Source organism: Balaenoptera ricei, chromosome 4 (genome assembly GCF_028023285.1).
Source record: "Balaenoptera ricei isolate mBalRic1 chromosome 4, mBalRic1.hap2, whole genome shotgun sequence".
In the NCBI taxonomy this organism is placed as follows: Eukaryota; Metazoa; Chordata; class Mammalia; order Artiodactyla; family Balaenopteridae; genus Balaenoptera; species Balaenoptera ricei.
In genome coordinates, this window is record NC_082642.1 from 53,417,424 (window position 1) to 53,429,548 (window position 12,125).

A 12,125-nucleotide genomic window follows, 5' to 3' on the forward strand; every position below is an offset into this window, starting at 1 on the left:
AGTGGTGTTCCTGGCTTATAAATTAGAGTGGAATGTGCCCGGATAAACCCACAAAAGCTGATGTCTCTTACTTTCATTTGTTATTTAATTTTAATTTATATGTTTTATTGGAGTAATATTCCAATATGTACATGGACCACTTCTTCTTGGTGCATTCCTCTGTTGATGGACATTTTCGTTGCTTCCTAGTGTTGGCTATGATAAACATTGCTGGAGTGTAGGACTGCCTGCCTGTGACTTTTTGTTTTCAGTTTTATTTATTTATTTATTTAATTTTGGAAGTGTTGGGTATTCGTGAGGGCTTTCTATAGATGCAGCAAGCGGGGGCCACTCTTCATCGCGTTGTGTGGGCTTCTCACTGTCGCGGCCTCTTTTGCTCCGTAGCACAAGCTCCAGATGCGCAGGCTCAATAGTTGTGGCTCACGGGCTTAGTTGCTCCACGGCATGTGGGATCTTCCCAGACCAGGGCCCGAACCCGTGTCCCCTGCGTTGGCAGGCAGATTCTCAACCACTACGCCACCAAGGAAACCCCCAGCATGTGACTTTTAGATTCTCATTTTCTCAGGGTATAGGCCCAGCAGTGGCTGTGATTGACTGAGTGGTAGCTCAAAGTTTCCCTTTTAAAAGCACCTCCATTGTGTTTTCATTAGTGGCTCTTACCAGGTCCCCATTAGAACCGAGGGTACGCATTTCTCCAAAATCCCTTCAGCATGTATTGTTTGCAGCTTTTTACTAATGACCATTCTGACCGCTGTGAGCTGATAGGGTTTTGTAATTCGGGTTTGCATGTCTTTAAAAATTCCTAAAATACATGATTTTTCCATGCCTTTTCCTTTTCTGTTAAAAAAGAAAGAAAGAAAATAGTGTGAGTACAATATGCGTCTTGAAATTGTCTTCTCGGAAGTTTGCACTCTTTTGAAGTTTTTGGTCGATTTTTGACCCCAGGATTTTCTTGGAGGGCAGGTGTCATTTACAGAACTGCAAGTTTGGTGACTATTCAGTGACCTTTAGCAATGGGTTTAAAGCTGCTGTTGTGGGAACCGGCCACAAGGAGGCAGCATTTCTCCATTCCCAAATCTGGGTACTAGGGCAGCAGAGCCTTAATGGAAGTGGTGTTGTAGGTTGTAAATTAGAATGCAATGTGCCAGGAAAAAGCCCTTTCAGTTTATGTCTCATTACTTCTGGTTCGTACTTTCACCTTAATTTTTATTTTTTATCACAGCAAATTTGTTTACAATGTTTTGTGTGTTCTAGGTGTGCAAGATATGGTTCTTTCACACATATACATATATCTATTCTTCTTCGCATCCTTTTCCCATGTAGGTTATGACACAATGTTGAGTAGTGTTCTCTTGGTGTTCCGTAGGTCTTTGGTGATTATATATTTCACATGTGTTTGTACATCTCTGTTATGCCCAGTGTCGTAACGTATCCAATCCTCACACCTTTCCATTTGGTGAACCATAAGTTTGTTTAATGAATCTGTGATTGCCTTTCTCTGTGGAAATATCTTCATTGGTATCAGTTTTTAGGTAACACCTTTAAGTGATATGATAGGACATGTGTCTTTCGCTTTCTCACTTACCACAAGTTGCGTGATTACTTGTAGACTCACCTATGGTGCTGCAAATGGCATTTTTTCGTTTTTTTGCTAGCTAATATTCCATCTCGACATGTAGCAGTTCTTCTATGTCCACCCATCTGTTGGTGAACTTTTTGGTTACTTCCATATCTTGGATAGAGTAATACGGTGCAGTGCAGATTTGCCAGCCTCTGTCTTTCCAATTCTGTCTTCTTAGGTTCTAGGTCCAGGAATGGGCCTGGTGGATCATTTGGTAGCTCAATGTTTACCTTTTAAAGGCTCCTCCATTCTTTTCTCATTAGTGGCTCTTTCCAGGTTTCGTCCCTCTTAAAGTGGAGGGTATGCATTTCTCCACAAGACCTTCAACATTTATTGTTTATAGTTGACTTGCTGATGGTTCTTCTGACTGGTGTGAGCTGATACCTCTTTGTGGTTGAATTTGCATGTGTCTCATAATCCGTTGAAATTGAGCTTTAAGGCATGTCCTTTTTATTTTTCAAAGTGTGACTACAGCTTAGTTCTTCAAAGTGTTTTCTTCAATTATGTGTCGCAATTTGAAATGTTCTGGCCATTCCCTCCCTCAAGAAATTTTGAGGGCAGGTTTCAGTTACAGCCCTGCAGTAGTTGTTCAAATGAAGTGACCATTAGCACAGGCTTTAAAGCTGCTTTTGCAGGTAATGGACAGAGGGCGGAATCCTTTCTACGTAGCCCACTCTGGAAACTAGGGAAACAGACCTCCTGGCTAGTGGTGTTCCTCGCTTATAAATTAGAGTGGAATGTGCCCGGAAAACCCCACAAAAGCTGATGTCTCTTACTTTCATTTGTTATTTAATTTTAATTTATATATTTTATTGGAGTAATATTCCAATATGTACATGGACCACTTCTTCTTGGTGCATTCCTCTGTTGATGGACATTTTCGTTGCTTCCAAGTGTTGGCTATGATAAACATTGCTGGAGTGTAGGACTGCCTGCCTGTGACTTTTTGTTTTCAGTTTTATTTATTTATTTATTTAATTTTGGATGTGTTGGGTCTTTGTGAGGGCTTTCTCTAGTTGCAGCAAGCGGGGGCCACTCTTCATCGCGTTTTGCGAGCTTCTCACTTTCGCGGCCTCTGTTGCTCCGGAGCACAAGCTCCTGACGCGCAGGCTCAATAGTTGTGGCTCACGAGCTTAGTTGCTCCGTGGCACGTGGGATCTTCCCAGACCAGGGCCCGAACCTGTGTCCCCTGCGTTGGCAGGCAGATTCTCCACCACTACGCCACCAAGGAAACCCCCAGCATGTGACTTTTAGATTCTCATTTTCTCAGGGTATAGGCCCAGCAGTGGCTGTGATTGAGTGGTAGCTCAAAGGTTCCCTTTTAAAAGCACCTCCATTGTGTTTTCATTAGTGGCTCTTACCAGGTCCCCATTAGAACCGAGGGTACGCATTTCTCCAAAATCCCTTCAGCATGTATTGTTTGCAGCTTTTTACTAATGACCATTCTGACCGCTGTGAGCTGATAGGGTTTTGTAATTCGGGTTTGCATGTCTTTAAAAATTCCTAAAATACATGATTTTTCCACGCCTTTTCCTTTTCTGTTAAAAAAGAAAGAAAGAAAATAGTGTGAGTACAATATGCGTCTTGAAATTGTCTTCTCGGAAGATTGCCCTCTTTTGAAGTTTTTGGTCGATTTTTGACCCCAGGATTTTCTTGGAGGGCAGGTGTCATTTACAGAACTGCAAGTTTGGTGACTATTCAGTGACCTTTAGCAATGGGTTTAAAGCTGCTGTTGTGGGAACCGGCCACAAGGAGGCAGCATTTCTCCATTCCCAAATCTGGGTACTAGGGCAGCAGAGCCTTAATGGAAGTGGTGTTGTAGGTTGTAAATTAGAATGGAATGTGCCAGGAAAAAGCCCTTTCAGTTTATGTCTCATTACTTCTGGTTCGTATTTTTACCTTAATTTTTATTTTTTATCACAGCAAATTTGTTTACAATGTTTTGTGTGTTCTAGGTGTTGAAGATGTGGTTCTTTCACACATATACATATATCTATTCTTCTTCGGATCCTTTTCCCATGTAGGTTATGACACAATGTTGAGTAGTGTTCTCTTGGTGTTCCGTAGGTCTTTGGTGATTATATATTTCACATGTGTTTGTATATCTCTGTTAAGCCCAATGTCGTAACGTATCCAATCCTCACACCTTTCCATTTGGTGAACCATAAGATTGTTTAATGAATCTGTGATTGCCTTTCTCTGTGGAAATATCTTCATTGGTATCATTTTTTAGGTAACACCTCTAAGTGATATGATAGGACATGTGTCTTTCACTTTCTCACTTACCACAAGTTGCGTGATTAATTGTAGACTGACCTATGGTGCTGCAAATGGCATTGTTTCATTTTTTCGCTAGCTAATATTCCATCTCGACATGTAGCAGTTCTTCTATGTCCACCCAACTGTTGGTGAACTTTTTGGTTACTTCCATACCTTGGCTAGCGTAATACTGTGCAATGCAGATTTGCCTGCCTGTGTCATTCCAATTCTGTCTTCTTAGGTTCTAGGTCCAGGAATGGGCCTGCTGGATCATTTGGTAGCTCAATGTTTACCTTTTAAAGGCACCTCCATTCTGTTCTCATTAGTGGCTCTTTCCGGCTTCGTCCCTCTTAAAGTGGAGGGTATGCATTTCTCCACAACATCTTTAGCATTTATTGTTTATAGTTGACTTGCTGATGGTTATTCTGAAGGGTGTGAGCTGATACCTCTTTGTGGTTGAATTTGCATGTGTCTCATAATCCGTTGAAATTGAGTTTTAAGACATGTCCTTTTTATTTTTTAAAGTGTGATTACAGCTTAGTTCTTCAAAGTGTTTTCTTAAAGTATGTGCCACAATTTGAAATGTTCTGGCCATTCCCTCCCTCAAGAAATTTTGAGGGTAGGTTTCAGTTACAGCCCTGCAGTAGTTGTTCAAATGAAGTGACCATTAGCACAGGCTTTAAAGCTGCTTTTGCAGGTAATGGCCAGAGGGCGGCATCCTTTCTACGTTGCCCACTCTGGAAACTAGGGAAACAGACCTCCCGGCCAGTGGTGTTCCTGGCTTATAAATTAGAGTGGAATGTGCCCGGATAAACCCACAAAAGCTGATGTCTCTTACTTTCATTTGTTATTTAATTTTAATTTATATGTTTTATTGGAGTAATATTCCAATATGTACATGGACCACTTCTTCTTGGTGCATTCCTCTGTTGATGGACATTTTCGTTGCTTCCTAGTGTTGGCTATGATAAACATTGCTGGAGTGTAGGACTGCCTGCCTGTGACTTTTTGTTTTCAGTTTTATTTATTTATTTATTTAATTTTGGAAGTGTTGGGTATTCGTGAGGGCTTTCTATAGATGCAGCAAGCGGGGGCCACTCTTCATCGCGTTGTGTGGGCTTCTCACTGTCGCGGCCTCTTTTGCTCCGTAGCACAAGCTCCAGATGCGCAGGCTCAATAGTTGTGGCTCACGGGCTTAATTGCTCCACGGCATGTGGGATCTTCCCAGACCAGGGCCCGAACCCGTGTCCCCTGCGTTGGCAGGCAGATTCTCAACCACTACGCCACCAAGGAAACCCCCAGCATGTGACTTTTAGATTCTCATTTTCTCAGGGTATAGGCCCAGCAGTGGCTGTGATTGACTGAGTGGTAGCTCAAAGTTTCCCTTTTAAAAGCACCTCCATTGTGTTTTCATTAGTGGCTCTTACCAGGTCCCCATTAGAACCGAGGGTACGCATTTCTCCAAAATCCCTTCAGCATGTATTGTTTGCAGCTTTTTACTAATGACCATTCTGACCGCTGTGAGCTGATAGGGTTTTGTAATTCGGGTTTGCATGTCTTTAAAAATTCCTAAAATACATGATTTTTCCATGCCTTTTCCTTTTCTGTTAAAAAAGAAAGAAAGAAAATAGTGTGAGTACAATATGCGTCTTGAAATTGTCTTCTCGGAAGTTTGCACTCTTTTGAAGTTTTTGGTCGATTTTTGACCCCAGGATTTTCTTGGAGGGCAGGTGTCATTTACAGAACTGCAAGTTTGGTGACTATTCAGTGACCTTTAGCAATGGGTTTAAAGCTGCTGTTGTGGGAACCGGCCACAAGGAGGCAGCATTTCTCCATTCCCAAATCTGGGTACTAGGGCAGCAGAGCCTTAATGGAAGTGGTGTTGTAGGTTGTAAATTAGAATGCAATGTGCCAGGAAAAAGCCCTTTCAGTTTATGTCTCATTACTTCTGGTTCGTACTTTCACCTTAATTTTTATTTTTTATCACAGCAAATTTGTTTACAATGTTTTGTGTGTTCTAGGTGTGCAAGATATGGTTCTTTCACACATATACATATATCTATTCTTCTTCGCATCCTTTTCCCATGTAGGTTATGACACAATGTTGAGTAGTGTTCTCTTGGTGTTCCGTAGGTCTTTGGTGATTATATATTTCACATGTGTTTGTACATCTCTGTTATGCCCAGTGTCGTAACGTATCCAATCCTCACACCTTTCCATTTGGTGAACCATAAGTTTGTTTAATGAATCTGTGATTGCCTTTCTCTGTGGAAATATCTTCATTGGTATCAGTTTTTAGGTAACACCTTTAAGTGATATGATAGGACATGTGTCTTTCGCTTTCTCACTTACCACAAGTTGCGTGATTACTTGTAGACTCACCTATGGTGCTGCAAATGGCATTTTTTCGTTTTTTTGCTAGCTAATATTCCATCTCGACATGTAGCAGTTCTTCTATGTCCACCCATCTGTTGGTGAACTTTTTGGTTACTTCCATATCTTGGATAGAGTAATACGGTGCAGTGCAGATTTGCCAGCCTCTGTCTTTCCAATTCTGTCTTCTTAGGTTCTAGGTCCAGGAATGGGCCTGGTGGATCATTTGGTAGCTCAATGTTTACCTTTTAAAGGCTCCTCCATTCTTTTCTCATTAGTGGCTCTTTCCAGGTTTCGTCCCTCTTAAAGTGGAGGGTATGCATTTCTCCACAAGACCTTCAACATTTATTGTTTATAGTTGACTTGCTGATGGTTCTTCTGACTGGTGTGAGCTGATACCTCTTTGTGGTTGAATTTGCATGTGTCTCATAATCCGTTGAAATTGAGCTTTAAGGCATGTCCTTTTTATTTTTCAAAGTGTGACTACAGCTTAGTTCTTCAAAGTGTTTTCTTCAATTATGTGTCGCAATTTGAAATGTTCTGGCCATTCCCTCCCTCAAGAAATTTTGAGGGCAGGTTTCAGTTACAGCCCTGCAGTAGTTGTTCAAATGAAGTGACCATTAGCACAGGCTTTAAAGCTGCTTTTGCAGGTAATGGACAGAGGGCGGAATCCTTTCTACGTAGCCCACTCTGGAAACTAGGGAAACAGACCTCCTGGCTAGTGGTGTTCCTCGCTTATAAATTAGAGTGGAATGTGCCCGGAAAACCCCACAAAAGCTGATGTCTCTTACTTTCATTTGTTATTTAATTTTAATTTATATATTTTATTGGAGTAATATTCCAATATGTACATGGACCACTTCTTCTTGGTGCATTCCTCTGTTGATGGACATTTTCGTTGCTTCCAAGTGTTGGCTATGATAAACATTGCTGGAGTGTAGGACTGCCTGCCTGTGACTTTTTGTTTTCAGTTTTATTTATTTATTTATTTAATTTTGGATGTGTTGGGTCTTTGTGAGGGCTTTCTCTAGTTGCAGCAAGCGGGGGCCACTCTTCATCGCGTTTTGCGAGCTTCTCACTTTCGCGGCCTCTGTTGCTCCGGAGCACAAGCTCCTGACGCGCAGGCTCAATAGTTGTGGCTCACGAGCTTAGTTGCTCCGTGGCACGTGGGATCTTCCCAGACCAGGGCCCGAACCTGTGTCCCCTGCGTTGGCAGGCAGATTCTCCACCACTACGCCACCAAGGAAACCCCCAGCATGTGACTTTTAGATTCTCATTTTCTCAGGGTATAGGCCCAGCAGTGGCTGTGATTGAGTGGTAGCTCAAAGTTTCCCTTTTAAAAGCACCTCCATTGTGTTTTCATTAGTGGCTCTTACCAGGTCCCCATTAGAACCGAGGGTACGCATTTCTCCAAAATCCCTTCAGCATGTATTGTTTGCAGCTTTTTACTAATGACCATTCTGACCGCTGTGAGCTGATAGGGTTTTGTAATTCGGGTTTGCATGTCTTTAAAAATTCCTAAAATACATGATTTTTCCACGCCTTTTCCTTTTCTGTTAAAAAAGAAAGAAAGAAAATAGTGTGAGTACAATATGCGTCTTGAAATTGTCTTCTCGGAAGATTGCCCTCTTTTGAAGTTTTTGGTCGATTTTTGACCCCAGGATTTTCTTGGAGGGCAGGTGTCATTTACAGAACTGCAAGTTTGGTGACTATTCAGTGACCTTTAGCAATGGGTTTAAAGCTGCTGTTGTGGGAACCGGCCACAAGGAGGCAGCATTTCTCCATTCCCAAATCTGGGTACTAGGGCAGCAGAGCCTTAATGGAAGTGGTGTTGTAGGTTGTAAATTAGAATGGAATGTGCCAGGAAAAAGCCCTTTCAGTTTATGTCTCATTACTTCTGGTTCGTATTTTTACCTTAATTTTTATTTTTTATCACAGCAAATTTGTTTACAATGTTTTGTGTGTTCTAGGTGTGCAAGATGTGGTTCTTTCACACATATACATATATCTATTCTTCTTCGGATCCTTTTCCCATGTAGGTTATGACACAATGTTGAGTAGTGTTCTCTTGGTGTTCCGTAGGTCTTTGGTGATTATATATTTCACATGTGTTTGTATATCTCTGTTAAGCCCAATGTCGTAACGTATCCAATCCTCACACCTTTCCATTTGGTGAACCATAAGATTGTTTAATGAATCTGTGATTGCCTTTCTCTGTGGAAATATCTTCATTGGTATCATTTTTTAGGTAACACCTCTAAGTGATATGATAGGACATGTGTCTTTCACTTTCTCACTTACCACAAGTTGCGTGATTAATTGTAGACTGACCTATGGTGCTGCAAATGGCATTGTTTCATTTTTTCGCTAGCTAATATTCCATCTCGACATGTAGCAGTTCTTCTATGTCCACCCAACTGTTGGTGAACTTTTTGGTTACTTCCATACCTTGGCTAGCGTAATACTGTGCAATGCAGATTTGCCTGCCTGTGTCATTCCAATTCTGTCTTCTTAGGTTCTAGGTCCAGGAATGGGCCTGCTGGATCATTTGGTAGCTCAATGTTTACCTTTTAAAGGCACCTCCATTCTGTTCTCATTAGTGGCTCTTTCCGGCTTCGTCCCTCTTAAAGTGGAGGGTATGCATTTCTCCACAACATCTTTAGCATTTATTGTTTATAGTTGACTTGCTGATGGTTATTCTGAAGGGTGTGAGCTGATACCTCTTTGTGGTTGAATTTGCATGTGTCTCATAATCCGTTGAAATTGAGTTTTAAGACATGTCCTTTTTATTTTTTAAAGTGTGATTACAGCTTAGTTCTTCAAAGTGTTTTCTTAAAGTATGTGCCACAATTTGAAATGTTCTGGCCATTCCCTCCCTCAAGAAATTTTGAGGGTAGGTTTCAGTTACAGCCCTGCAGTAGTTGTTCAAATGAAGTGACCATTAGCACAGGCTTTAAAGCTGCTTTTGCAGGTAATGGCCAGAGGGCGGCATCCTTTCTACGTTGCCCACTCTGGAAACTAGGGAAACAGACCTCCCGGCCAGTGGTGTTCCTGGCTTATAAATTAGAGTGGAATGTGCCCGGATAAACCCACAAAAGCTGATGTCTCTTACTTTCATTTGTTATTTAATTTTAATTTATATGTTTTATTGGAGTAATATTCCAATATGTACATGGACCACTTCTTCTTGGTGCATTCCTCTGTTGATGGACATTTTCGTTGCTTCCTAGTGTTGGCTATGATAAACATTGCTGGAGTGTAGGACTGCCTGCCTGTGACTTTTTGTTTTCAGTTTTATTTATTTATTTATTTAATTTTGGAAGTGTTGGGTATTCGTGAGGGCTTTCTATAGATGCAGCAAGCGGGGGCCACTCTTCATCGCGTTGTGTGGGCTTCTCACTGTCGCGGCCTCTTTTGCTCCGTAGCACAAGCTCCAGATGCGCAGGCTCAATAGTTGTGGCTCACGGGCTTAGTTGCTCCACGGCATGTGGGATCTTCCCAGACCAGGGCCCGAACCCGTGTCCCCTGCGTTGGCAGGCAGATTCTCAACCACTACGCCACCAAGGAAACCCCCAGCATGTGACTTTTAGATTCTCATTTTCTCAGGGTATAGGCCCAGCAGTGGCTGTGATTGACTGAGTGGTAGCTCAAAGTTTCCCTTTTAAAAGCACCTCCATTGTGTTTTCATTAGTGGCTCTTACCAGGTCCCCATTAGAACCGAGGGTACGCATTTCTCCAAAATCCCTTCAGCATGTATTGTTTGCAGCTTTTTACTAATGACCATTCTGACCGCTGTGAGCTGATAGGGTTTTGTAATTCGGGTTTGCATGTCTTTAAAAATTCCTAAAATACATGATTTTTCCATGCCTTTTCCTTTTCTGTTAAAAAAGAAAGAAAGAAAATAGTGTGAGTACAATATGCGTCTTGAAATTGTCTTCTCGGAAGTTTGCACTCTTTTGAAGTTTTTGGTCGATTTTTGACCCCAGGATTTTCTTGGAGGGCAGGTGTCATTTACAGAACTGCAAGTTTGGTGACTATTCAGTGACCTTTAGCAATGGGTTTAAAGCTGCTGTTGTGGGAACCGGCCACAAGGAGGCAGCATTTCTCCATTCCCAAATCTGGGTACTAGGGCAGCAGAGCCTTAATGGAAGTGGTGTTGTAGGTTGTAAATTAGAATGCAATGTGCCAGGAAAAAGCCCTTTCAGTTTATGTCTCATTACTTCTGGTTCGTACTTTCACCTTAATTTTTATTTTTTATCACAGCAAATTTGTTTACAATGTTTTGTGTGTTCTAGGTGTGCAAGATATGGTTCTTTCACACATATACATATATCTATTCTTCTTCGCATCCTTTTCCCATGTAGGTTATGACACAATGTTGAGTAGTGTTCTCTTGGTGTTCCGTAGGTCTTTGGTGATTATATATTTCACATGTGTTTGTACATCTCTGTTACGCCCAGTGTCGTAACGTATCCAATCCTCACACCTTTCCATTTGGTGAACCAAAAGTTTGTTTAATGAATCTGTGATTGCCTTTCTCTGTGGAAATATCTTCATTGGTATCAGTTTTTAGGTAACACCTTTAAGTGATATGATAGGACATGTGTCTTTCGCTTTCTCACTTACCACAAGTTGCGTGATTACTTGTAGACTCACCTATGGTGCTGCAAATGGCATTTTTTCGTTTTTTTGCTAGCTAATATTCCATCTCGACATGTAGCAGTTCTTCTATGCCCACCCATCTGTTGGTGAACTTTTTGGTTACTTCCATATCTTGGATAGAGTAATACGGTGCAGTGCAGATTTGCCAGCCTCTGTCTTTCCAATTCTGTCTTCTTAGGTTCTAGGTCCAGGAATGGGCCTGGTGGATCATTTGGTAGCTCAATGTTTACCTTTTAAAGGCTCCTCCATTCTTTTCTCATTAGTGGCTCTTTCCAGGTTTCGTCCCTCTTAAAGTGGAGGGTATGCATTTCTCCACAAGACCTTCAACATTTATTGTTTATAGTTGACTTGCTGATGGTTCTTCTGACTGGTGTGAGCTGATACCTCTTTGTGGTTGAATTTGCATGTGTCTCATAATCCGTTGAAATTGAGCTTTAAGGCATGTCCTTTTTATTTTTCAAAGTGTGACTACAGCTTAGTTCTTCAAAGTGTTTTCTTCAATTATGTGTCGCAATTTGAAATGTTCTGGCCATTCCCTCCCTCAAGAAATTTTGAGGGCAGGTTTCAGTTACAGCCCTGCAGTAGTTGTTCAAATGAAGTGACCATTAGCACAGGCTTTAAAGCTGCTTTTGCAGGTAATGGACAGAGGGCGGAATCCTTTCTACGTAGCCCACTCTGGAAACTAGGGAAACAGACCTCCTGGCTAGTGGTGTTCCTCGCTTATAAATTAGAGTGGAATGTGCCCGGAAAACCCCACAAAAGCTGATGTCTCTTACTTTCATTTGTTATTTAATTTTAATTTATATATTTTATTGGAGTAATATTCCAATATGTACATGGACCACTTCTTCTTGGTGCATTCCTCTGTTGATGGACATTTTCGTTGCTTCCAAGTGTTGGCTATGATAAACATTGCTGGAGTGTAGGACTGCCTGCCTGTGACTTTTTGTTTTCAGTTTTATTTATTTATTTATTTAATTTTGGATGTGTTGGGTCTTTGTGAGGGCTTTCTCTAGTTGCAGCAAGCGGGGGCCACTCTTCATCGCGTTTTGCGAGCTTCTCACTTTCGCGGCCTCTGTTGCTCCGGAGCACAAGCTCCTGACGCGCAGGCTCAATAGTTGTGGCTCACGAGCTTAGTTGCTCCGTGGCACGTGGGATCTTCCCAGACCAGGGCCCGAACCCGTGTCCCCTGCATTGGCAGGCAGATTCT